General features: G+C 42.0%; 1 protein-coding gene across 1 annotated transcript in view; it reads left to right on the forward strand.

The window, feature by feature from the left end:
• TSNARE1 (t-SNARE domain containing 1) overlaps positions 1 to 27,980 on the forward strand; it is a 378,445-nt gene that overhangs the window by 169,528 nt on the left and 180,937 nt on the right. The gene's annotated exons all lie outside the window — the stretch shown is intronic.

Below are 27,980 nucleotides of genomic sequence, written 5' to 3' on the forward strand. Positions count from 1 at the left end.
GAAATTCTTGTTAGTTAAATTTAAGCGATAAATGGGTAAAACAAGAAAATGTTAAACCTCCCTAATTTGTATGCTTTTACAGACCTAAACTCAAGATGAACCAAAAAAAAGAGAGCTTCAGAATAATCAGAACATTTAATTAAGGGCTATACTTTGTCCTTTAATTGGATTGGGCTAATTTTATCAGGATAGATTTTGGGTTGCAGTACAGCAGGAGTTGTGATTGAGTTAAAAGTGCAAAAAAGGGACAAAAGTTCCTGCTGGGGGCTGGTGCCTGGAGGTTGGGACCTCTGTTTGCAAACAGTGATGGCCACATATGACTCAACTCTCCAAGTCAGAAATTTTGACAGTTTTACAGGAGCGGGTTGAGGTCAGTGTTTGTCTAATTTCTGTTGTGGTTCACTGAGCAGAGATGAATGAGCTTTGTGGACTTGTGTCCATTACTAGGGGTGAAACTGTCAAAGAATATTCTCACTCTGTGTATCTTTGGCTGTAAATTGTCACTTTGCACTTCAAGGGATCTCAGTGCATCCAGCTGGACAAACTGTAGAGAACTCTGTGGCAAAGAAAATGCACATTTTGGGCTGTTCCTGCACTTTGTTGTTCAAGAAGGAGGGTAGCAAATGTATTTTCTGAAATGATCCTGTGAACAACACCACCAGCTACTGGAGATATTTAGGAGCAGTCTGAGTAGAATCTTGTGCCATGTTGTTTGGGATGACCCTGCATGAGCAGGGATATTGGAGCAGATCACTCCACTGTGATGCCTCAGCCATTCTGTGGTTTTGTGATCCTTTTTGTTTGAAATGTAGTCTAAGCTTTTTTTAGTTTGTCTTTATGTTGCCCCTGTCCTCCTCAGGAAAAACCCACATTTAGTAGCTGCCCATTAGGCAGTGGGGAGTGACAACCCCAAAGGCAGCCTCAAGCACACCAGCTTTGTAAAGTCAGGATGTGCACTTGTGTCTCCTTGGAGAGATATTTATTTATTTTGCTGGTTAAATCCCATTTCTGTGCCCCAATCTGATATCTCTACACCAAGTTGCACAGGACCATGTGGCCATGGTGGGGTAGTTGTGGGAGGTGAGCTGAACCCAATCACAATCCTAAATAACTTTAAAAAAATTAAATCTACATTCATGTATTGTGCAAGACTTTGATCCTGGATACATTTTTGCCTGATTTGAATTTACCTCTGAATAGCTGAGTTTGTGCAATTAATGATTTACTCTGCTTAGGTAGTTAATGTTGTTTAGGCTTTTGCTTCCTGAAAATGTGTGCACTGTATTTTTACCTGTTTTTTCCCCATCTTCTCCTCTATCCATTTTGCTTTGCTCTCAAAGATCCCTGTTCATCCTCTAAGGAGGACTGCATTCCACAAACATTTCAAATGTAGCTTAAACATTCCTCCTCAGGGGGAAAATATTTAGGACCGATGGTATTTTGTTTAACATCTCTTTTGAAAGAAATATAATGAAAATGAGTTTTTTTGGACAGCATTGTTTCTCTCCCCAGCTGTATTTGAATAAGCAGATGGTGCTTTTAAATAATTTTCACTGTGTTTTGTTTTCTGTTTGTTGACCCACATGAGCATATTTCTTGTGAAAGGACTCATCTTGCACATTAAAACTTCCCTGTTTTCAGTAGAAATTGTGGGTACTCAGAGGATTCCTTGAGCTCACAGTCACCACAATGATATTTTCCCAATATATTTTCATAACCAGTGAGTAGCCAAGAAGGTTAAAATGACACATTATTCCTAACTGTCAAACATAACTAATAAACTAAATTTATTGCCAATTTTATGTATAGCATTTGTTGTCCTTTGCTCTTTGGGGACCAGAATGAAGAACTGTGCAGAACTTGTTTTGTGCAAGTAGATTGGTCTCACTGGGATTTCCATGTTGCTGCATATCCAGCACCAGAAACATGCAGATTTTGAGCAGCACATGAGACATTAAAAGAACATCATATCTTCTGATTACTCAACTTTAGAGAAGCTCATGGTGCTGGTACCAGCCATGGGACTCTTTTTTACGAGACACTGAATTTGCCCTTTTGGCAGAAACACCTTCTTTGTTCCTGAAGAAATAAGGAAATGAATTCCCTTCTTGCCTTGTGTCCTGAAAAACAGATATAAATTCATGCCTATAATAGACATTTTCTTAATGTTCCAATGACTTTTTCCCACTTGTGTGTTTTCCACTTCTCCAAAATCTCTTCAGAGGTTCGGGTTAATGGGACATTGTTCTCTGTCAGAAACATCCCTCCAGGCACTTTGCAGTTCACACTTTCCACCTAGACAGATAACAGCCAAGTCAAAAGTTCACCTGGCTGTTCATTTTATTTAAATGTGCTCCTTTTGCTATTGCTTGCAGATTAAAACTAGAGACGTCTGCAAGGGAAATGTCTCGCCAAAACCTTACATTTTGGATAAAGATCTTTATTGCTTGGAAATGTCAAAATCTGGTAGGACACAGCAGCCTTGACACAAGTGTTATTTCTTAAAATATTGCTTTGAACTGTTATATAAAACCTATTTTAACTTGAACTGTATTGGCAGTGAATAATAGATGCCATAACAACTTTATATATAGCACTGTAAAATGTTCCATCAGAAATACATGAGCTCAACTGTAATGTGCATTGTCAGTGCTCAGTGCTGGCACAAGCTCTGTCATAGCAAATATATATATATAATATATATAATTTACCACCCCACACCTTTCATTTGCACCTGTGGTCACCTGAAAAATGGGAGGAGATAAAAGTTTGAGAAGAAATGGATAAGCACTGAATGGGCAACTTCACAGAATTTCAACTGTTGACTGGAAAGACCTGTTAAAAAAAATAAGATTCTAAATGCTGTATTGATTCAGAAAGCCTTGTGTAATCCTGTCTATGCAGACAGCTTCCCAAGGGATGATGAGAAAGGAAAATGAGGAAAAACTCCCCCAAGATTGTCCACCAACCCTTTTGTTTCTCTCACAGCAGTTTCCCATCCCCATGCTCTGCTTCCACAGAGTGGGAATTCTCCTGCCTTGGAGAGTGGGAGGGATCCCTTCCCATGGCACAGGGGTCAGAACAAGATGATCTTTAAAGTCCCTTCCAACCCAAACCACTCTGTGATTCCATAATATCCTGAAGAAAGCAAAACACAGCCCAGGAGTTGCATTTTAGTTGATGCATCCCCTGGCAAAAAAAGGAGAGATGGATAGGTTGTGGCAACAGGTGTGAGGAAAATGTTTTTATTTTTAGGAGAGGTTGTTCCCTCTGGGTCGTTGTTGAGAAATGTTGATGTTTGTTCCTTATCTGTTTTGAAGAGAAGTGATAGATGCCAGCCTCCACGCCTGTCACTCAAGCCTTTGAAGGCAGACAAGAAAATGAAACACAATAAAAATGAAACAAAAGAAAGCCCCACAGAGTCGGGCAGAGCGTGTTTGTTAGTTCAAACATGTTCCTTGTTCCCTCATTACCGCGTATCCTTTCTTGCTGAGGGGTGTTTTCGGTAAAATCTCTCACTGATGGTTGCAGTTTAGAAGGTTTAGTGCAAGCTATTTTATACCTTTCATCAGCTTCAATAGTCCAGGGTTTGACTTATGAGGGCTCTGCCTCTCTTCACAGAGGCTTTTTGACTCAGAGTAATGTATAAATAACACAAGATCATGACAAGCACCATCCGTGAAGGAACTGGCGCCGTGTGAGTGTCAAACTCTCCTCATGACAGCGTTGGGGACTCTAATTATCCTGAGCTGCAGAGCTGCCTGCCAGGCTGACATGGCCATCCCTGGGACTGGTATTGAGTTGTTCCCTAAAGAACCAGCTCCAGTATCCTGTCCAGTCTAATTTAAAATGACCCGAGCTGCAGGACTGCTACCATTTATTTCGGGAGACTATTTCACGGTCCAGCAGGCTTCGGTGTTGATGAAATGCTTCCCTCTGTTCTTGTTAAAGATCCCTTTCTCATTCTTGGCTTTTTACACCTCGTGAAACTCTGCTGGACCCTGCAAATAATTCTTCTTCCCCTTTGGCTTTTAAACTCTTCAAATGCTAGCAGTTATCCTCCTCTTCACAAGTTGGTCTCCCTGGCTTTTCAGTCACTTCAGTGCTCTCTTCTCAATTATTTCCCATTTGTTAGTTCTGTCCTCCTGCAGCAGCAGACTGTATATAGGATTTTGGTGTTGTACCTGAGCTGAACAGAAGAAATGTATAAAAAGCCCCATGGATCCAATTCAGAGATTACAAGTCCTGATGGAGAATTTCTAGATAGTTTCTTTACTAGTAAATTAAGCTCACCAAAGACACTGGAACCTGCTCATTGCACTTTTAAAATGTTAATCATATCCTGACACACTTTTGACCCAGATTAGCCAGTGCTTACCCAGCTATTGACAGAGTTTGAGAGGCAATGTTTTCTGGAGGCAGTTTTGGTGCAGCCACACTGTTCAGAGGGTAAGGGGATTTAATGATGTGCATGTGATGAAGTGCAGTTTCAGTGCCTCAGAACAGGCATTTCCCATGTCCTTGTACAGCTGCAGCCCTATTGATTTATGAGTTGATCACAAAAACTTCCTGTAGTCCTCAGTGACATTTAGGGAAGAGCAAGGTGAATTAAGGGTGTTTTTTGTGGGAAGCTGTGCGAGCCTGAGGGTGAAGTGAGGTGTATGTGAAAATAGCAGTTGGCTTCTTTGAAAATGTGGAGAAGGCTTAGCAAGTCTGGAGAACAAGGAGCAGCCTACCCCAGTTGAATCCTGCCATTTCCAATGAATAATTTCCATTGAATAATGATTTGACTGTGCCTCCCTCTCTGTGCCCCTGTGACCTCCAACACTCCTGCACTGCTGTAAGGGACTTCCCTTCATGTCAAAACTACTCACACTCAATCTGCACATCTTCAGCATGCTGCTTGTAAACTGCAACTGTCCTGCCAGGCAGATCTGAAAAGTTTCCTTCATTTTAGATCCAGGGGTTCTATGAAGATCACAGAATATCCTGAGCTGGAAGGGACCCACAAGGATCATATAGTCCAGATCCTGGCCCTGCATAGGACACCCCAAGAATCCCACCATGTCCCTGAGAGCTTTTCCCAAACACTCTTGAGCTCTGTCAGGCTTGGTGCTGTGACCCTGTCCTGGTAAACTCTTTCCTGTGCCCAACCACCCTCTGGGGGAAGAACCTTTTCCTAATATCCAACCTAAACCTTCCCTGACACAGCTTCAGACTGCTTCCTCAGCTTCTATCACTAAAACAGCAAACACATCACATGCTGTATTTCCTTCTCTTTCCATTTTTCCACTCTTTATTAAGTGTCACTGTTATAAATATATCAATACATATCCATATCAATACTGTAAGGCCAGTACATCCAGACAGAGAGGCAAGAGATGAAATACCACTAACACATTGTGCAGATTCTCTCATCATCTCCTTTCTGCTCACACATCACTTTTGCTATGACCACATGCAAAAGTCCAAACTTTTTCTCCTTGCCTGACTAAAACTGCATTTCTTCCCCTCCTCATGGAAATGATTAGAGCTTGTATCAGTGCAATCAGTGTTTCATCAGGGATGTGTGTGCAGCCTTGGATATCCCTTTGCAAGACAGTGAGGTTTCAGGAATATATCACAAATCTTTTTTAGCCCCAGGCAATGTCTCATGTCTCAGGTGTAACCTTATGACTAAACTGTGTGTAGTGAAGTGTTTTTAACTAAATTAGAGAGGTTTCCACTGTGTGCTAGTGATAATTTCCCTTTTCTCACTTACATTCCCAGTGCCTTATCCAAAGGCTGTTAGTGTCAGAGAGTCTTGCCCTAAACCTTTTCCTTCATGCACTATTCCTTTAGTGAGCTATCATGAAGAAGGCAGTAATGAAAGCCTGGATTCAGCAAATCCCTTATGTGTGTCTTAACAGCTTTGCTGAATAGGGATGGACTTTAGAACCCACTAAAAGTGAAGTATTTCCTCTGCAGAAGGAGGAAATAGTGCTGAGACACACATAATTTGCTAACAATCTGAATTTTAGGAAGACACATCTGCATATTTATATCCACAGAAGCTGAGCTGAGTTAAAGTCTCGGGTGTGACCTGTCAATGTTCATTGATAAGGCAGAGAGCTGGAAAGAGAGAGATCTCCAGTGCTGCTGGTGAAATATTGGTTAGCTTCTGCAAATCCTCCTGCTTAAGTGTTAATATGTCTTTGGTGAAAAGAATGTGTTACTTTCCTCCTCCATTTACTGCACTCTTGCCTAAGTTTTTGCCAGCAGATGCTGACTGTCACAATGAAGGCAACATCTTGCCCCTATTTCTGTTAGCACAGACAGTACAAACATCAAATGCCTCATCCACTCAGCATTTTTTGTGGCTGTGATTTGCTGCCTCGAAGGGGAATTACCCTCTCACCTATCCCTTGGGTTAGAGCAGTTGACTCTCTAGCTCTCTCCTGCTAATTAATAACAATTGACATCAATAGCCCATCAACCAGCTGAGATCCTCAAGCAGTGCTCAGAAGAGCTGTCCCTGCAGGTTTGGCTTCTCACCTTCCTGGATTGAGTGCTGTGCTTTCTTTTTTTAATTATTTTGGGTAGGAAAATCAGAATTTTCCCCAGTCAACATGGGGGGAAACAGCAGGAGAGTCTTAAGTCATGGAAATATAAAAGTTCCTGTTGACAAAGGCCTGAAGCATCTCAAGAACCCACTGGAGAGTGTCAGCCCTCCCTCATCAGAGCTCAGCAGAGAGGAAAGTGAACCAAGGATATTGAAAAGACCCCACAGAGGTAACAAGGGAAGAGATGACTGAGAAGGACAATGAAATCCACATTTCACAGCAAGCCCAGTCTCCATTCCCTCCTATTTACCAAAAGGTACCTGGTCCTTTATAAATTATCCTTGACAGGAATATTCTCCCACATCCTCACAGAAATTAGACTGAAAATCACATTCTTAACATTGTTAACAATGAATGTCAAATTTTAGAGGCTGATGACAAAGACAGTATTAGTTTATGCCCTCTGCACTGTGCAGGCTCATTTAATTCAGGTGTTCTTTAATACTTTTAATTGCTCCTTTATGAAAGAGGATGTTACAGAACTGTCTATCCCCACCACCCTCTTCACCATTTATCTATCCAGAGTGTCTCCTCTGGCTGTCATTTCCTTCTCTGCACTGAAGTCACCTCTCCCTGTCTGTTTGAGGCCTCAGAAAGCTCACTTGAGGCAGAAAGACTATTAAGACTCACCTAGGAACTATGGAGAATTGCAAATTTTAATATTACAATATATTTCTTTCAGCAAATTTTTAGCTAGACCCCCTGAGCAACCTGGTCTTTCCTCAGAGTTGGTCCTGCTGTGAGTGAGAGGCTGGGCTTGAGCTCTCCTGTGGCCTTTTCAAACCTGAATTATCTTGTGATCTCATGTTCCCATTATCTCTCCACCTCCTTTGACTGCACCACTGAGGGCTACCAAAAGTTCATGTGTTAATCTTGCTTCAATCTAAAGACAAAACATCTCTGTTTCCCTGCCTATGTGAGCTCCTGAGTCAGCCTCATCCTCTCTCCTCTTCCACCCATTGTCACCACAGGCAGGAGTTCATGCTTGGCTCCTCTGTTCATACCACATTTGTCATTTATTTGGGGAAATAGGATATTTTACCCTTCAGAAAGATGGGTGTCCCTGGAAGAGGAGCTTTCTGAAGTGACTCTGTGCCCAGTGGGTCTGTGTGCCATCAATGGGTTACCCAAAGAATTTTGTGGCTCTCCCATCCCTGTCAGTGTCCAAAGCCAGGTTGAACAGGAGCAACCTGGGATAGTGGAATGTGTCCCTGCCAATGGCAGGGGGTTGAAACAAGATCTTTAAGGTCCCTTCCAACCCAAACTGTTTTGTGAATCTGTGATTCGGATGTAGAGATACAGCCAGAGCCGTGTTTCAGAAGACTTCAGCTCTCTCTTGTGCAGCAATAACTGGAATGCAGAGGAGGTTTGCTCATGTTGGCATCAAAATCCAAATTTTTTGAAAATGTGGACTCTTATTGATAAAAAGAAAAGAGTTGAAATATATTCTAATTTAAGGCTAAAGCATTGCTGTTTAAGGATGAGTGGCAGAACGATTTTAGATCAAAGGTCAGTGCATGCCCAGACAGTTTTTGTAATTTTACTCTTAACATCTTCTATTAAGCTGTCAGGACGAAAAGGATTCTTCTGGATCACTGAAAGTGTTCCTGTGCATGTCTAAGCCTTCCTTCTTTCCAGGTTTGAAACTGTTCCATGGCTTTAAAATGAAAGAGAGCAGGTTTAGATGGGATATTAGGAAAAATCCCTTTCCTGTGAGGGTGGTAAGGCCCTGGCACAGGGTGCCCAGAGCAGCTGTGGCTGCCCCATCCCTGGCAGTGCCCAAGGCCAGGCTGGATGGGATTGGAGCAGCTGGGACAGTGGAAGGTGTCCCTGCCCATGGCAGGGTGTTGGAACTGGATGAACTTTAAGGTCTTTTACAACCAAAACCATTCCATGATTCTCTGTTGTACCTACAGCAACAAACACCTGCATATTTTTAACAATGCCTTTGGAGCTGGTGATTTTTGGAACAAATGTTCCTGAGTTTCATCTTTCCTTTTCAGTTCTACCACGAGGGATAAAAGCTGCCACAGATTTCTCACCGTGCTCCTATTCCCATTTCACAGCTGGAGAAACTGAGACATTATGGATTGTTTCTCTGCCAGTGGAGCTCCATAGAAATGTAAATGCCTTGCTTAAGACCTGGGAAAGAGTCAGGATCAGTGCCAGGATTAAAATGCTGCTTGTTCTGTACTTCTGCACCCAATTCTTTTCAGACTGTGCTGGAATGAGAGATCCAAATACAAGATCTGGCATATTTAGCTTCTAATTTTTCTCCCCATGTTTGAATGGAAAGGCAGAAGGAACAATAAAGGCAGAAGGAACAATACACTGCCATCCACTGAGCTTGGATGAAACTCAAGGAAAACACTGACCATCATTTGAAGTAACTGAAAGCAAATCTTCCCTAAGGGGGGCTTGCTGTGGTAAGAAGTTTCACCCATGATATCATGACTTTATCAGGAGATGCTGAACAGCAGCTTCTGAAGGCACAGCTTGCTCTGTCAGACACAGAGAGCTTCTTGCCCTCTGAAAAATCTTCAGGTGTGAAGGTGAGGGACAGGAGTGAGGGCAGGGGGAAGGATCTGCTCAGTGCTTGTACACAAAAGACACACCTGGGGGGAAGCCTAGAGGTGGATGTCAGTTGTGTCACACAATGTGGTGTTGAGGAATTAAAAGATGAGTTTCTGGGACAGATGTGCACAAGGGATTCAGGGCTCAGAGCTGAGTGCTGGAGACTTTGTGTTGATTTTCTGAGCTATGCTTTATTGATGGTGCAAAAGGAATCTCTGCTCATCGTTCTTGGCAGACCCTTTTCTCTCCTGGGAGTGGTGAGATCCCAGATATCTGTTGGTTTTGAGGAGCAGCAACTTTAAATCTCATACAGCACTGACAGTTCTTACTCACTCTGAAAAGGCTGCTATTGTATTGTAGGGAAAAACTCACTTCATCTGCATGACCAGTGGTTGAAGGTAGCAGCTACTCTCTCTTTGGCTAACCAATTTTAGGAACTGGCCACAAATCCAGTGAGTTTAAGGAATTATAGTATCACAGAATTGCTTAGATTGGAAAAGACCTTGAAGATCCAGTCAAACCATTGATCTGACTGCCAAACTCACCATTACACCATGTCCCCAAGAGCCACATCTAAACATCTTTAACATCCCCCAGGGATGATGTCTCCACCACTGTCCTGGGCAGCTGTGCCAGGACTTGACAACCCTTTTGGGATTTTTATTTTTTTTTCCTTATATCCAACCTAAACCTCCCCTAGTGCAACTTGAGGCCATTTCCTCTTGTCCATTGCTCATGCTCCTGATCTCTTAATCAGTCAAGCCCTTGAAGTCTCTTGATTGTCCTTTTTATTGCAACTTCATTGCCATCTAGCAGGGAAAAAAAGAAAAATCAATAATGGACAATAATCTGAGGGTTGTAGCAGCATAAGAAGTTTTATTTTTACATCTTCAGCCCAGACCCCAGGGAGGCAGTGGGCTGCCCTAAGAAATGGGTCTGGTCTGCACCTGGGCCTTTTTTTCCCTTCAGAAAGGATTTTTTCATCTGCTCTGCCACCTGTATCAAACAGGTGAACTAAAGTGTCTTCAGAAAGCTTCAATTTGACAGGGATTTAATTAATTTGATGATTCAATCTCAGACAAGAGCCTGCCCACTATCACTGCAGCTGAGGGGGGCACACAGCACCCTGTGTGCTCTCCCCACTGCCCAAAACAGACACAACTACTCCTGCAGAGTTTCCCTCCTATGGTTTCCAGAAATTTGTGTATTTCTCAACAAAATCCAGGTGAGAGCAGACGTGTCTCTTTATTTCTGGTATTTTTGGCATGGGGTGGGGGCAGTAGGAGACCAGTGAAGAGGCAAAGTGAAGGATGTCTTCATCAGCAGTGATTCAGCAGAATTTCCTATTTTGTCTTGTTGTGACAGTCTCTATAAAAATCCTGCAAATTGCTGCAAACTTCAGTCCTTCAGCCTGATTTGATTACTGGGTGCAGTGAGCAGCCCAGAACCAGAAGTCACTCTGTAAGCAACAGCCCCTGTATTTGGCATGATCCTTTAAAATAGCCCTTAAAAACAAAATTTCTGGAGCATTTCAGTTGTCACACAAGGTATTTCTCCCCATTCTCTTTTTCCTTGCTAAATGCATCAAAAAAATTGTAAAGTGAGGATGGGAGGAGTGGGTGGAAGGAAATTAAGAGCAAAGCCCATGACTCCTCTGCCTCCCTGATTTCAGCTCATGCTTGTAAATATAAGGATGCAAGGACTTTTGGGATTAGATCCTTCAATTCTGAGTGTATGTGGAGGAAATAAAAGGAAGTCCTTTGCACATTGGTGCTGATTGCTTAGGAGGGAGTCACCTCCTACTGAAGTCTGACAGGGCTAAGTCGTGTTCCCTCAGTTGTTTCCCCCTGATGTTCTTTCTAATTTATATCACTGAGAAGGGTTAAGGAAGGTGACTTCAAGTGTTGCCATTAGAAAGTCAAATTGCAAAAATAAAGCATTAAAAATAAATGCTGCAGTGGAATTGCTGAGCCAGGGAATAAAGAGCTTTAAATGCAAACAGGGAACTGGCTGTGCATTTCTGCACCAGTCATCTGTCTCCCTATCTGAGGATTAAGGACTCTGTGTCTTTTAGTCCCATGTCTTCCTATTCAGCTCCAGGGGCTGCTGAATGTCACAACTTTTTGCAGTTCTCCTATTAAGATTTAGAGGAACTTCCTTTTATTTGGATGGCAGGAGGAAGATTATTGCTTCTTCTGAGTCACTTCATAGGAGAGACCCAAGGAGAGTCTCTCATAAAAGAGTAGATTTTAAATATGGGTGATCTTTCCTAATTAAACTTCAGGAATTTGGTGAGTGGGTTAATTTGCTTATAGGGTGGATCCCCAGCCATGGGAATTGCCATAGATGCACTGACTTCCATGCTGTCAATGTCTCATTTTGAATGACTTTCAAACTCCTCCAAAGAAAAGCATGAGCAGCATTTCTGTCATGCACAGCTTTCCTCTCCCCTGGGTGTTTTTGCAGGAGCACAAGGTGTTTTACAGCCACACTCAAACAGATTTTGCCACACTAGATCACCTTTCAATGTTTTTCTGTCCTTGTCCCTCCCTCAAGGTACCATGTCATCCCCTAAATCTCGGGGTGCAGTGGTTCCCTGTTGTCCCAGTCTTTACCCTGGACCTTTGCTGGGGGGTGGGAAGCAGTCAGATGGAATATTTTTAGGATTCTTTGCAGCAGGCAGAGGGCGGTCCAGAAGGATTTTAGGGCTGGAATCTGCAATACAAAGAAGGTCTGGCTGAGGGGCAAGTTGAAAATCTCCAAAATCTCAGTGGCACCATCATCTCCTAACTGGGACAGTGCCATATCAGGGGTTTTTTACAGCTCTGATGTCCTCAGGGCACCAGTACATCCCCACCAAACCCAAGCAGTTGTTATACCATGGGGAACACTCTAGGCTTCAAGTCTAACTCCATCTGAGCTCTCTTTTCTTCTACTCCATCCCTCCACACCCCCCAAAACTGGCATTGATCAATTTTGCAGCACTCTATGTGGGAACAGTGAGGTTTGAGTTAAAGAATGTTACACAAATTCCTCTTCTATGCTTTTTCTCCCAATTCCTATGGAGTTAGAGCCCCTATTGTTGTGTGCCATCAAACAGGCTGCCACAATAGCTCTGGAGGAGCTGTGAGGAGCCAGAGCTTTGTTTCCCAGGTGGGTTTTCCCCATGGGTGTCAGGACAGTAGTTTCTAGTTGAATAGTTAGTGCTGCACTGTGGGTCACAGGTATTGGTTATTGAGTCAAAAGTATAAATAATATAGATGTTATTTCTCTATTGGACTGTTTAGCTTTAAAAGACCTTGTAGCTAGCTTGATTCACCTCCATTTTGCTCACTTTTAGCTGGTAGCTAGAAGTGCTGCAGAACTCTCTGTACTTTAGATAAGATTTCATAAACAACCAAGCCCAAACACAAGAAAATTTGTCTCCTTGTTTTTAATCCTGACTCTGAGTGAAGACAGAAGAAAGTTAAGTCACTAATTAAGTGCTGCAGATACCACACTTACATGATGCCATACTGCCAACCCTGTGTTTTTAGTGCCTGCTGCACTGTGTGTCCTCATGCCTTGTTTGCTGTTCTGGAAGGTACCAAGGCATTAAGCAGTGGTTTGATTTTCCTTAGGCTGCTCAAACCTCTCTGCTGGATTCATGTGCCTAGTGTGGAGTCACAGGAGCTGCAGAAGGAATTTTCATTTCCCCCTCTCACACTTGCATTCATCAGTGCTGAACATAATTCACAGTCATATTATTGGAAGTGCTCAGCACCTTCTGATGTTTGCAACAGCCCTGTCCAGCCTTGACGAGCCTGAATACACAAATGCAGTCTGGTTCTGCCCTCTGATTGCCCCCAGGTGTTGTCTTCTACATCCTTTGTGTAACAATTCCCTGGAATTCATTACTCCATCCATTCCAGACAATGTCCTCTCACTGCCCTGCACACTGGGCATTGCTCTGGATGCAGCCTGGCATTAACATCCAGCTGGCACATCCTACAAGGTCCAAACTCAGCTGCCCAAATTCAGTCTGGATGGATTCTGGCACCTCTGAGGGTCTTTAGAGACCTGGTAATGTTTAGCCAGTTCCTCCCTGCTTCTCACCAGGCAGCCACACTCAGCTCCACATTCCATTTTCCTGGCAGGTTTTTCCATCCTCCAGTCTCAAGGCTTGCCTGGAGATTTTGGCTCTGCCTGTAACCCCTGTGTCCTTGAATAACTGTGTCTACTTCACCTTTGTGCCTCCACATGAGGCTGTTCAAGTGGTCCTGGGTTTGTTGATAGTTCTGTATCCAACCCCTGCCCCAAGGGAGTTCATCAAAGGTTACAGACTCCTGCACCTGATTAGAGCTTTCATGTCAACATGGAATTTACAGGATTATCATGATGACAGATTGAGATTTTTTATTTTTTTTTTTGCCTCGCTCCACCACTGATTCACCTCCCTGGATCACTTGTATATATATTTAACAATGTGGCATCCAGCAAAATGCCTAGAGGCAGGTGGCTGCTGACCTTTTGTCAGGATGAAAACTGACCTACTTTTAATTTTAAGTTGTTTTTTTTTTATTTGGTTTTTATTACTTTTCCTTTTTCTCTCTCTTTTCTCCTGACCTGCTTTTGCATTTGACATTATTTGACATTGCTTTACCTCTCTCCATGGTAGTTACCTTCTGTAGTCACCTGAGGAGTGACAACATCACAGACTTCTATAATCTGAAAAAAAATTAAAGCAACTGGTTTGCACTCTCTATTTCATTTCCACTGAGTTATTGACTTGTTTAAAGAATTGTGAGGGCTAAGTGAGCTGTGATTTTCCTTACAAGGACCAGCCTTGCATGTGCTTTGTTGTTTTGTTCTGTTTTAGCCATTTTACCACCATGTGTAAGGTTTTATTACTCTATTCATCATTCAAACAGCCAAGACTTTTTGTAAAGCTCAGTTGTTTGTACATGGCAATCTGCAGCAGGGCTGGTTCCTAAACAGGGATTAGATGTTCCTGTTAGCAACTCTAGGGGATCCTGCAGGTCATTAGGATTTCTTGTCACCCAGAGTAAGGGACTTTTCCCATAACTGGAGGTTTCCAGGGTGTAGATGTTCCTGCCTGACTTTAGGCTCTCAAAATAATCTATGAGAACACACTTTTAGAGCACAGTTCATCTACTATGATTTTAGACATCTGTTCTATCATGGGCTGACCCATGATCAGCTTCTTTCCCTTAATGTACTGTACAGAATGTCTCATTGTTTATCTCAAAAGCTCAAACATACTTCCATGATTAGTGATACCTGTAGGCTGCTTCTTCACCAGACTGTCTGGACAAAATACTGTTTTGTGGATCTTTTTTCTTTTTTCTTTGAGTGGCAATAATGCATCCCAGCTTCTGTCACCCTAATGTCTTAGAGCATTTCCTCTTAGTGTCTAAGTTGAGAAGATTTTTGTCACCTGATTTTTATTTTTTTTTAATTTGAACTTGCATCTATAGAAAAATCATAAAAAACCCCGAGAATAATAGAAAATTTTGGGTAGGAAGGAACCTTAAAGATAATTAAATTCCAAATCCCTGCCTTCTAGAGGAATGCCACCCACTAGACCAGGTTACTCAGAACCCTGTCCAACCTGACCTTGAACAGTTCCAGGGATAGGGCACCTCTGGAAGTATTCAAGGAAATAACAAATATTTGTTTTTCAGAGACCATTCTTGACCTACTTTTTTTCTGCTGACTAGGGTGACTTCTAACTCAAACCTTTCTATGATTCAATTTTCTTTATAATCACAGACTGATGATCCCATGAGTAAATGCATTTATAAATCTGTATAATGAAATCTGAGAAAAATAATGTCCTGATTTTGATGTGTACTTTTAATTGAACAGATGAAAAGCTTTCCATTTAAGCATGCCAGGGTTATCTAAGTAATATTCTGGCACATTGCTCTTTTTCACCAACGTGACTGTACATTCCAGCAACAATATGGGCAAAAAAAAAAAAAAATCAATTCCATTGGAAGAAAATCCCAGTAATTGAATCTCATGTTAATTGCAGATCATAAGAAGAAAATTGGTTTTACTATTTCATAAAATTAAGTGAAAATGTGAGTAAGAGAGTGGTTGGCCCATGTTGAGATGAAACTTTTCTTTTGGTCTTGGAGAATGATGGAAGATCCACTTTGATGTGACCTTGCAAAGCAGTGACAGTATCTCGAGCAAGACAACATTTCTGGTGCTGGCAAAACATTTTTGCTCTAGAGGAGAAGCCATACAAGAAGAGGCTGAAGCAACTTGGTCTGTTCACCCTGGAGGAGACTGTAACTCATTGCAATTACAACTTCCCTGTGAGAGGAAAAAATGGGGCACTCTCTGATCTCTTCTCTGCAGTGACCAGTGACAGGACCTGAGGGAATGGCCTGAAGTTGTGTCCAGGAGGTTTAGGTTGGATATTGAAGAAAAGGTTCTTCACCCAAAGGTTGGAACAGGCTCCTGTGAAGTATTTTGATGAGCAAAAGTGTTGCTGGAGCACTGAGCAAACTAGAATTACCATTAAGGAGACAAGGAAAAAATTTCCTTGGATGGTCATGGATAGACCAACGTGGGGATCAGTCTCTTCTCCAAAGTGACACATGAACAAGAGGAAATGGCCTCAGGATATGCCAGGGGAGATTTAGATCAGATATTTGGTAAAAAAATCCTTCACAGAGGGATTGTCAAGCACTGGAACAGGGAAATGATTGTATCATCATTCCTGGAGCTGTTAAAAAATGTGTTGATGTGGCACTTGGGGACATGGTTTAGTGGTGGACTTGGAAATGCTGGGTTAAGGGTTGGACTCAATGGTCTTAAAGGTGTTTTCCATCCTCAATGATTCTATGGTTTTATGAAATACAGGTGTTGTGGCAAGAAGGGAACTGTTGCAAGGAGGTCTAAAAATGGGTAAAATTTCTGTCTTCCTGTGCTTTGATCTGGATTGTAGCCTATTCTGATTTAGGTAATTCTGGATGGCAGGAGGATCACAGCAATCAAGAAAACAAAATACCTTCCCTGAGATATGAACAGTCCAATTTCTGCATAGCAAGGGAGCAGGGAAATTTTATCCCATGAGCATTGATGGAGAATTTGTCAGAAAAAAAAAGAAAAAAAAAAAAAAAAAAGATGAAAAGTCCAATAGTCAAGTGAAATGCAGCTGCTCTCTCCTGAATTTTAACTTTTCCTTGCTAACACACTTCACATTATGGGATTATTATGGGATTATAATGTCTCTGTGTTAAAGGGGAGAGGAAATCCTTGGCGTTTGTTGCACTCTTCTAACTCCCCTTTCTTCTGGAAATAAAGGAGAAGATGGGGAAAGGGAGTGAGGGCAAAGAAATGGAAAAGAAGAAAATTAAGATTGGAATGAAGCCTTGAAATTGGCAGCTGTCAGCAGCCCTCAGGACAAGTGATAAAATGCTGCATTAAAGTAGCTGCAGTGTGAAATGCCATTGACAGAATAAGGAGGATGGGAAATCACTTTATAAATGTGCTTACCAGGATAAACAGATGTGGCTGTGGGCAGCTCCAGTCTGTCACTAAACACTTGAAAGGGCAAAATTTATGGTAATCTATTTTCTGTTAAAAAAAGAAAAAAAAAAAGAAAAAAAAAGAACACAAACATACAAATCTGAGGCTGGCTGGACATTATGGTGACCCAGATTTAAAGGATCAAGGAGTCTTTGGACAAAGCTCTCAGGCACAGGTGTAACTCTTGGGGCTGTGCAGGGCCAGGAGTTGGATTTGATGATCCTCATGGGTCCCTTCCAACTCAGGATGTTCTATGATTCAATTTGTTTATTTAGGGTTTGGTTATGGTAACTGAAACTTTATTCCATTTCTGGTTTAAATTGTCTCCTCCTATTACCAACTAAAGAAATTCTGCAGTTGTGGTTTGATAAGAATTGAACAGAGAGAAAAACCCATAAATTTATTCCAAAAGTTCATCAAAATGCAAGAATTTATTGTCACCAGCCAAAAACCCCAAAAATGGCTGTTTTTTCTTGCTTTTAGACATGTTTCAACTACCTCAGTGACTTTTCACTGTTGTTCATTAAGGCCAGTTAAAATATTTTGATATTACTGAATATCAACAAAAATTCAAATATATGTGTAGCCTCTAGTTGCACCAGGGGAGGTTCAGGTTGGATATTAGGAAATATTTCTTCAATGAAAGAGTGATCAGACATTGGAACAAGCTTTCCATGGAAGTGATGGAGTCACCATCCCTGGAAATGTTAAAAAAATGAACAGACATGGCATTTCATTAAATGGTTTTGGGGACATGGTAATTGGTCAAAGATTGAAATTGATGGTCTTGGAGGTTTCTTCCAACCTTAAAGATTCTATGATTCTGCATCATGCTCTATGACAAGTCATAACATGAGGTATGATAGGTGCAGTCTAAAGTCCTCAGGCTGGGAATGAACTGAGCCATCCCCCTCCAAGTCTAGACTCTCACCTGCCTCATTTGCAAATTAAAACAAAATTAAAATAGTTCATTGAAAGCTAATCTGAACTCAGGGAGCACAAGCTGTGCATGATTGAATATAAATGCTTAGAACTTTCTAATAGATTGGAGAGCTGAATCCAAATTCTCCCAAATTAGCATTTCCTTGGGGAGGGGGCAGTGCAGGTGGGAAGGAAGGCAGGATAACTCACTTCTCTGCTAAGTGACTGGTGGGTTTCTAAGTGCAGGAATATCTGCTCTGTCACTGTAGATGTGCTTGATGGTTTCTAATGCAGCCCTTGGGACAGGGGCTGGCTGTGGCATGTTGTCACACACAGGTGACAGATGGCATGCTGCTGTCAGGATTCCCTGCTGCAGATGCCATGGCTCCTTGCTGAAGGGGAGACTCTGCTGTCTGATTGTTATCTGCTGCTATTTAATGGCAGAAAGTGTCTTTGTGGTGTTGATAAGTTGGTTAAAGTTTATTGAGCTTCACCTTTTGGGGTTTTTTTGAGGATGTTTAACAGAGCAGAGATTTGCTGGATTTGTCTTAACTGGGAAAGGCTGAGGGAGAGGTTCATGATTTAATCAGTTCAGTGACTGGAGCTGATGGGAGGTTTGTGGCTGCATTCTGAAACTGTCCCTCTCTCTGATTCCCAGGGTTTGTATTGATTGCATTGAGTATTAGACAAGTGGAATTAAGAGCAATCTTTAAACATCATCAAATCCTTTTCTCAGCTCTAAGACAGGATCAACAACCCGAATCATTAACTTCTTATATAGATGTCTCCTGTTGCAGTTTCAGTCCATGAATTTCTGTCATGTGGAGGGGAATATGGAGAACAGGTTATTCCCTTCCTATTTGCAGCAGTTCCACTTGTCAGAAAAGCATTATCACATCTGTGTGTCCCCCCACTCCTCTAACCCCACACATCCTGCTTTTTCATTAAAAACCACACTAATTCCTATTTTTCCTATCAGGATGTGTTTCTAATACTTTTGATCATTCCCATGACTTTTCTCTGATCTGTCTCCACGTGGTCCCCCTGAGATTTGTTGCTCAAATTTGGACACAATATTTTATCTCACAAGTGCTAGCTTTGTCCCCAGAACCCTTCAGCACCTTTGCTGGTTTGTTTACTTCCTTTTTGAGGACTTCTGCCCAAAAAATAGCCACTATTCTTTATGTCTAACTATAGAACTTCATATTTTCATTATTTGGCTTCATCCTTTTTCCTTACAGTGTTTCCCCATTGTAACAAGATCCCTTTGAATTCTAATACTATCTTCTGACAAGCTCAAATATTTCTGAGCTTCACTGCACCTTCTTATTTTTGAACTGTCTTTTCTATGCCATCACCTAAACCATTTCTGAAAAATATTGGTTAGTCCTGGATCCAGGAAAACACCATGAACTCAGGGTGTCATAAAATCCCCTCCCTCACCTGCTGCCCACTCTGGTTTTGATGCAGCCCAGTACAGGGGTGGATTTCTGGGCTTTGTGTAACAAATCAGGCACTGGATTATTTCCCCAATCATCTGTACAACTGGGGCTGCACAGGGCTGGCATTAAGATGTCTGGCCTCTAATTCCCAGACTTTTGGATTTTGCACAGCTCAGACACTCTCTTTTCTCTCTTCTGATTCCCCATGAATTTTCAGTTTCCAGCTCTAAGGTTGTCTCACTATTTCTCTAAAAATTTCATCTTAGTATTTAAGAGTCCCAGACAGTTTGAAAATACCTAACCCTTAATTTGAGCTCCACAATCCCAGTGTTATCTCCCCATTGACTCTGAAGTGAGCCAGGGCAAATTGCTGAGCAGTAAATGTAGAAGACATCAACATATAATTCACCAACTCTACACTATAAATAATTCCTCCTTCCTCTAGAGATTAAAATGACCCAGACTTTTTTCTCTGAGAGCATCACCCCCATCTGCCAGTGACACATAAGCAAAACTGTTGAAGTAAAATGAATATTTGTCTGAATTATATCTCCTTTGATCAGAGACTGAGCTGCTTGTTTTTCAGACCCATAATTTTGATTACTGGATGGAATCACAATCCACAGTTTTGGTCTGAGAATGAGCACAAGATTTCTGGATTTGGGGTGGCAGACACCAGCTGGTATTGCACTGTTTCTGCAAACATAAGAGCTCCAATGCCCACAGCATGAACAACAAACAGGAATCCATTGTGCCACTGGAAAAGTGTGTTTGGAAATTGGGTGGGATGGCTCACACCACCAGAGTGCTGCAGTGGATCTCTGCAAACTCTTCAGAAGGGACAGCAAGGGAGGAGAGGCTTGGTAACCCTTGTGTCAATAGGGCTGAGTGTTCGGAAAATGGGGAAAGGCAGCAAAGCTGATATCCTGGTGGGAATCTGTTACAGACCAGCCAGCCAGGGTGAAGAGATGGATAAATTGCTCTAAAAGTCCCTGGAGAAGCCTCTGATCACTGGCCTTTGTTCCCATGGAGGGATTCAATTTAACCAGGTGTCTGCTGGAAATACAGCACAGCAAAGAGGAAACAGTCCAGGATGTTCCTGGAGCGTGTAGAAGATAAATTCCTGACACAACTGGTGAGTGAGCCAGCTAAAGAAGCTGTGCCACTGGACCTGCTGGATACTTTTAACCAGAAATTGGAAATTTTCAACTGGAAGCTGAGCAGAGACAATTGGAAAATTAAGTGAACTGTCACACAGCCTTTAGTGTCTGCCTTAAATGTTGGCACCTTTTATATGATAAGAAGGTGTGTGAGAAATGAGGGCATTTTGGCCTGCTTTTTCTATTAGAAATTTGGAGGTGATCCAGAAGGAAATAAATGAGGAAGAAGTATTAAGTATAATTTATGAAGAGAGATTACAGGAATTTACCAATTGCAGGCTCAGAAAGTGCAGCAGTGATTAGTTGAGCTGTGATGACTGTGTAGAAATACTTGATGTGTAATAGCATTGAAAAAAGGGTACAATAATTTGAAATATTAAGGTTGAAGGTAGTAACAAATTACCAAGTAGTAACTAAGGACAGAGAGAAATAAATTAAATATTAAGAGAAAAATCCTTGAACAATGAGATGAATAATTTTGGATATAATGGATATTTTGAAAACAGACAGTCTGTCATGTATAGAATGGAGAATAAAACCATGTGAGGGTGTTTGGGAGAGTCAACTTATTTGGGTGACACCCATCAACCTTTCTTTTCTGAGCCTTTTAGCTGCAGTTGTAATTAATTTGTCCTCAGATACCATAACTCAGCATTTGTGCCTCTCAGGTAACCTGCATTTTTGACTGAAAATATGCAATAAAAGTGTCAACAGCAAAATCTGCAGCCCAAAGAGCCAAAATCTGGAGGAGCCTTCCAAGACCATGGCATTTGGCTTTGAAATGCACAGGGAAATGCAGGGCAGAGAGGTTTGTTGTTTTTTGGGGTTTTTTTAATTATATGGAACATGCATCTTATTTTTGCCCAATTTGTACCATTGAGGAGAAGGAGAACCTTGGGCAGAACCTTGGATTTGGAGTCACTCATGGAGCTGGTGCTCTGTGGAGCCCTTGATGGCCTGAAGAGGCACAGCCCAACACAAGAAAGATGGTGACCTCTTCAAAAAGGTGCAGAGGAGGCCACTGAGCTGATCAAAGGGCTGGAGAATCTCTGCTCTGGAGCCAGGCTGGAGAGTTGGGAACGTCCAGCCTGGAGAAGAGAAGCTCCAGGGAGAGCTCAGAGCCTCTTCCAGTGTCTAAAGGGGCTCTAGGAGTGCTGGAGAGGGACTGGGGACAAGGGATGGAGGGACAGGGCACAGGGAATGGCTTTGAGCTGGAGGAGGGTAGGTTTAGTTTACATTTTAGGAGGAAATTCCTTCCTGCCAGTGTGGTGAGGCACTGCAAGAGGTTGTGCAGAGAAGCTGTGAGTGCTCAGTCTGTGGAGGAGCTCAGGGTCAGGCTGGGCTGGGCTTTGCTCAGCCTGGTCTAGGTGCTCTGCCCATGGCAGGAGGTTGGAACCAGATCATCTGTAAGGTCTCTTCCAGCCCAAACCCTTCCATGATTTTATGATTCCAGCTTTCAGGCACCTCTGTAAGAGATTGTGACTCCCTTCCTCTCTTGCACCAACCCCATAAATTCCATTTGCAATAAGGACTGAGTTGTCTCCAAACTCTGTAAAGATACAACAGCTTCAGCCATTTCCAGCCAGGGGATTGGCAGCATAGCAGTGAATTGTAAAAAGATGCTGTGTATTCCCCTTGTCCCTTTGTATTTTTCCTTTCAGTTAAAGTTAGATGTTCTTTTCTAATTTGTCAAGAATAAATAGTGCACCTAAATGAATCACTCTGTTGATAGCTGCAGATCAGACTCTGCAATCAGTATTTTATTTAAGTAAAATAATTGAGCAGCAATTGATAATACATGACAGCTTAAGATTGCTCTAATTGCTTGGCTTCCCAGAACACTCCTAAAAAGAAAATGAATTCCTCCATTGTGTTTTTTTTTTCTGGCTGCATGACCCTCATGGAAATAAATCCAGAGTGGAGAATTAATAGTGCTGCAAACAAAGTGTAGAAAGTGTTGAAGCTTTTTGTCATAATCTTTGCACGGTTTCTATTTTTGAAAATAACATACCACCTGCAATAAACTGCCTTTCCTGGGGCTGGTATCAGTCAGGGTGATAGATTACAACTACTTCCCTCACTACTGCTTTTAGTTTATACACTGCAGCTTGGGGCCGGAAGCAAGAGATGCTAAAGGAAAAGTCAGTGTGGAACAAACTGAGTTTGGAGTTTGCTGACCAATTTCCATTTCTTTGGTGACTTGTTACCCAGGAGACCTTCTTCTTCTGAGCAGCTGAAAAAAAAATAAATAAAAAAGTGGAGCTGTAAATATTAAATGCATTTTATTTTCTCATTTTAAAAAGACTAAGTGTCCCCAACAAGCATTTTTATTGCAAAAAAAAAAAAAAAAAACACTTTTTTTTTTTTTTTTTTTTTTTCCCATAGGTTACTGTAAGAACTCGTATATCTCACTTTTTGCAGTTTGCTGCTGTGGAGACCAATGGCTCCTTGGAGCTGTTGGAGAGAAAAATAAATGTGCAATACAGACAAATAGCTCCTGTTGGACAGGTACCCACCACATGAAACACTCTGTGACAATTGCATCAAATCTCTGTGGTTATTGCCCAGCTCTTGCAGAAAGAAAAGGAATCTGATGCTCATAAAGCTTTTTTTTGGACAAGGCTGTGGATTATTGTTGTTGGATAATTCTGCTCTGTTTTGCGTGGTTTTTATGTTCACCTTTTCTATTGTACTTAATTTTTGCTTTAGGGATGTCAGGCCAGCAAATTTCACAAACCCTAAACTACAATCTGCATTTGAAATAGAAATGGATATCCTCTACTGGGAGAAGCTCCATCTTCACTGAGTATTTTTATTGCTGGTCTGCAAAGGTCACAATGTCAGGCATTTCATTATCTCTGTTCATTTTGGGTGCTTCATATAATTACTTTTGTGCCATTTGATTAGCCTATATACATATGTGAATTAACTCAGAAGGAACTCCTTAATTCAACTCCAGGGAGCCGAGAAAGGTAAGAAGGCAGAAAATCCCACAAAAACCTTTCTAGCATATCAGAAAACAGAAGCAATATTTCTGATCTGTGAGTCTCTTTCATATCCAGCCCAAGGGTTTGTTGGAAAAGCAAGGATATTAATCTTCCTTTAGTGGTAAAGTAGATAGAAACTTGGCTGTAGGAGAGCAAAAGTTTGGATTCATAGTGTGGGTGCCGGAACTTTCTTTTGCAACCATGAGAAAAATAAATCATAGAATCACAGACTGGTTTGGGTTGGGATCTCAAAGATCACCCAGCTCCAATCCCACTGCCATGGTTCAGGTTGCTTCCAAATATGCACTGTAACATCCCAGAGTCTCGTTCCAGCTGTGCTCACAAGGTACAGGAACATCAACATTCAGTGAAGAGAAATAAAATTGCATCACGTTGCCATTTGGAGAGCAGAGCTGATGCTCACTCTGGAGAGTAATGAGGTCACTTCCCTCTTCATTTCCTGATTTTGTGGATGTCCTTTCACTCTCTGTGGACTTTATGAGTGTCTGCTGGAAGAGGAGAGTGGTGGGGATGTAGGAAGAGCAGGGCACTGCAAAATATGTAAATTCTCATGCTCTTCTCCATCGTGGGTGATTTTTGAAACATTCTCCATTTGCTCTGTACCTCAAATTTGGAACATCTTTGTGTTCCACACCCCTCTGTCTCTCTGCACTTGTGAAGCCCCACCTGGAGCTCTGATTCCAGCTCTGGAGTGTCCAAAGCCAGGCTGGATGGGGCTTGGAGCAACCTGGGATAGTTGAAGGTGTCCCTGCCCATAGCAGGGATTTGGAACTGGATGATCTTTAAGGTCACTTCAAACCCAAACTATTCTGTGCCTTTATGATTCTGATTTCATGATGACAGCAACTGTTACATCTCAGTTTTCTGATGTGACCCATTCCTGCTCACATCACTCCTGCTCTCCCTGATATAAAACTATCACAGCATTAACTTAAATTTTTTTTTTTTCTTTTGTTAAAACTAAGCAAGGCAAACAAATTTTTCTTTTCTTTTTTTTTTTTTTTTGTTTACTTGCCTGTTATGGATCATATCAGTGCTTATTTTACACCGGAGTGTTTAAGCCAGGAAATAGAAACCTGAGATTTAAGGTCTGTTTTCTGCTACTGTAGACAGAAATAGGCTATGTTTATATCTCTGCAATCTGCTAAGCCTCAAATGTTCATTTAACACCTGGTGTACGTTCAGGGCAAGTTAATCTTAAAATTATTAGTATCTGTCTATATACAGTGGCTGTTTGTACAGGTGGGAGTGTTTGTGGTACATGAGAATACATGTGTTTATGTGCCTGTACAAATACCCATGTGTACATGCATAGGGGAATTCACAGACCTTTACAAAACGATGAATTTAAATGAAATTTGGGGTGTTAATTAATTTGAAGATGGGAATCAAAGTTGGTAAAAAGAATGTTTTATGCCATCTTTCATCCTTTATTATATTTCCCAGCTATAAAGTGAGAATAGCTACATAAAAACAGAACTATTGATGACTTCCTCCAATAACACATCTCCTATTTCCAGATCCAAAGTGTTTTTAAAAGGGCAAGCTAATCCTGACAAAGGTCAGGGGGGAAATGACATTAAACCAGTAGCAGGCATATTTGGATTGGATATGAAGAAGAAATTGTTCCCTGTGGGTTTGGTGAGTCCCTGGCACAGGGTGCCCAGAGCAGCTGTGGCTGCCCCATCCCTGGCAGTGTCCAAGGACAGGTTGGATGGAATTGGAGCAGCTGGGACAGTGGAAGGTTCCCTGCCCATGGCAGGGGTTGGAATAAGGTGATCTTCAAGGTCCTTTCAACCCAAACCACTCTGTGATTTCATGATTCTGATTCCATGATGATACAGCTGGCAGGATTTGTGGGGGATCCACTTGGAGAACTGCAGCCCATGGGAAGGATCCAGGTTAGAGGAGTTTGTGGGGGATTTCTGCCTTGAGAAGGCCCCCAAAATGGAGCTGGGAAAGAGTGTGAGGGGCAGGAAATGTGAGATGAACTGACCACAGCCCCCATTCCCTATTCCCTGTGCCACAGCAATGGAGGAGGGAGAGAACTCTGTGCAAGGGAAGTCCAAGAAGAAAGGAAGGCTGGAGAGAAATGTTTTAAGATTTAAATGTTTAAGATTTATTTTTCATTACCCTACTCTGATTCTGATTGGTAACAAATTAAACCAATTTACCCAAATCAAGTCTATTTTGTCTGTAACAGTAACTGATGACTGATCTCTCCCTGCCCTGGTCTCACCCCAAGAGCCTTTTTTACATTTCCCCTCCCCTGTCCAGCTGAGGAGGGGAGTGATAGAGCAGCTTTGGTGGCCATGTGACATCCAGCCAGGTGCAGAATGAATAAAATACCAGCTGGCAGCTGGCAGGATCTCTGTCCTCATCCCCAATGGCCTCAGCTCTCCCTTGTGGGCTCCAGGATCTCACCTCCCACAGCCTCTGCTGTGGATTTGCATTTGGTGGACAGGAACCTCCTGCTTGTTGTGTTTCCTGAGCTGGTGCCCCCAGGTAGGTGCTGGACTGGCATCCCAAAGCTCAGCATGACAACTTTAATCATGCAGCACAGTTCTCCACTCCCTGAGATGACACAGACCTCTAAGGCAGCAAAAGAGAGAGGAAACGTGCACAGGCAGGAGAGGGAGAGAGAAACTCCACACTCTGGCTGTTGTTGAGTCCCAGAGGAGACCTAACTCAGTCTGTAATTGCTGTTCTGGATGGCTTCTGCCCTCAAAACAATTTTCTGCTGGTCTGTTGTTGCTTAGGCTGAATCAGGTTGATTTATTGAATGTCATTTTTTTCTCCCCAGCCACAGACAAGAGAAAAATATTTGTTGAAAGGCTGTTGCAGCAAGATTTAGTTTCTGCCTATCTTGCATCAGAAGCTTGCTCACATTTTATATTATTTTTTCCTTTTCCTTTCTTTCTCCTGTCTCTCAGCAAGGAATGAGGACAGACAAACACCATGCTCTGATTTGTCTTTCCGTGTCCATACATGGTGGACCACAGGGTAGGAGATGCCCCACAGCAGATGGGACAAAACACAAGGAACATCTCAGCATCTCTTTGGTAAACATGACAGACACTACAATGGGCCGCTGGCTGATTTTTTTTTTCCTTGTTTCTTTATTGTTTCCCCTGAAGGTAACAAGCACAAGGGGTTTGTTTTGTTTTATTGTATTTTTGAGTGCTTCCCTGTGCAGAAATGCACACATGGGCCTTACAGGAAATCTTTCAGGATCTCCTTGAGGTTTCTTTTATAGCTCTCCTGGCTGCTTGCTGCAGAGTATATGACAGGTCAGAATGTGACCTTACTTGTAAAAACTCAGCAGCTCCTGAATATTGAGGCAGCAATTAATTTAAATGCTAATTTATAGCCCTTTAAAAAATGGATGGCTGGTTTGTGAGTACACAGAAGTGCATGTGCTAAATAGGACAGACCACTGATACTTTTGATCCCATTTTTATACAAACCTAAGGCAAACATTCCTAGAAAGGAGTGTGACTCTTCCCTGGAGGACCTGAGCTGACACTGATGGAGGAGGCTGGGATCTGGCTCCATGTCAGAGAGGAATTATTGACTGCACAGACTTGTTCTGTGTCCTTCTGAGGAGAACATGTTCCCCTCTCTGGTTTATTTAACACCATTCCCATGGCAGGAATACAACAATGTCTTTAGGATACCATTAAGGGCCTGGCTATGTTGGAAGTTTTCAGTGGGAATAAATCTTCACCCCACAAAGCACAAGAATGGAAGAGAGAAGAGGTTTGCTTATTTTCTGTCTTGGAAATACTTCAGTATTCCAATACTTCAGTAATGCTCATCCTGTGTGAAAGTGGGCTGCTGGGATTTATTGTTTCCAGATTGGTGGCAATGTCTGGGTTTTATGACCTGACTTGCTCACAAATTAATTTCAAAAATGGTGAAATATTTATACTGTTAAAGCAAAAAAATCAGAAATTGAAATTTCTGGTTTATCTGCAAAATCATTTTTCCAACCATTTTTGTGTCAGGTTTGGAAATTTATTTTTTTTCCCCCAAAATCTCAGTACTATGCAATGACATTTTTCACTTATTGAGTCAGATTAAATGACTAAAATAGTCCTGCCATTTTAACCTAGTACTTTCTGTTAAGAGTTTCCCAAACTAATTTTCCCTGGTGAGAGTTAATCCTCCTGAACTTAAAGGCTTCAAATTCTTTCACATCTCTGCTTTTCTCATCTATCACTTGTCTGCTTTTTTTGGCCACCTTTAGCTATTGCCATTTCATTTTATTGTTGACTGGTTACATTTTTTTTTTTTTTGTTCCAGAATGGGTGCCATTAAATCACATCTACTAATCTGATTTATCCTTTTTGGGGGGGGGGGGGAAATTTAGAAGGAACAGTTTAAACCTGTCTCCCTCTTGCTGCAGAATAGAGTGAAAGAATTGCTGCCAGGCGGGAAAGGCTGGTGTTAATTAAAACCCAGGGAGCCCCAGCCTAGTTAGCTGGCAGGGAGACAGAATTTTGGGAGTGGTGGTGGCTGCTGCACTCCTGGGTTCTGTGGAGTCAGAGATTTATGAGGAGCTGTATTTCACTGTGAATTCTGCAAAGTGTGTGCAAACATGGGAAACCCAAGGCAATCTGATTTTCCTAACAAACTCTGATGCCTGGCAAGTTCAGAGGTACTTGGGGATGGAGCAGAGCTGGCAAGAAGCAGGAGAGTAGCTCCAAGGTATATTCCATAATGGAA

This window comes from Erithacus rubecula (genome assembly GCF_903797595.1).
Source record: "Erithacus rubecula genome assembly, chromosome: 3".
Lineage (NCBI taxonomy): Eukaryota > Metazoa > Chordata > Aves > Passeriformes > Muscicapidae > Erithacus > Erithacus rubecula.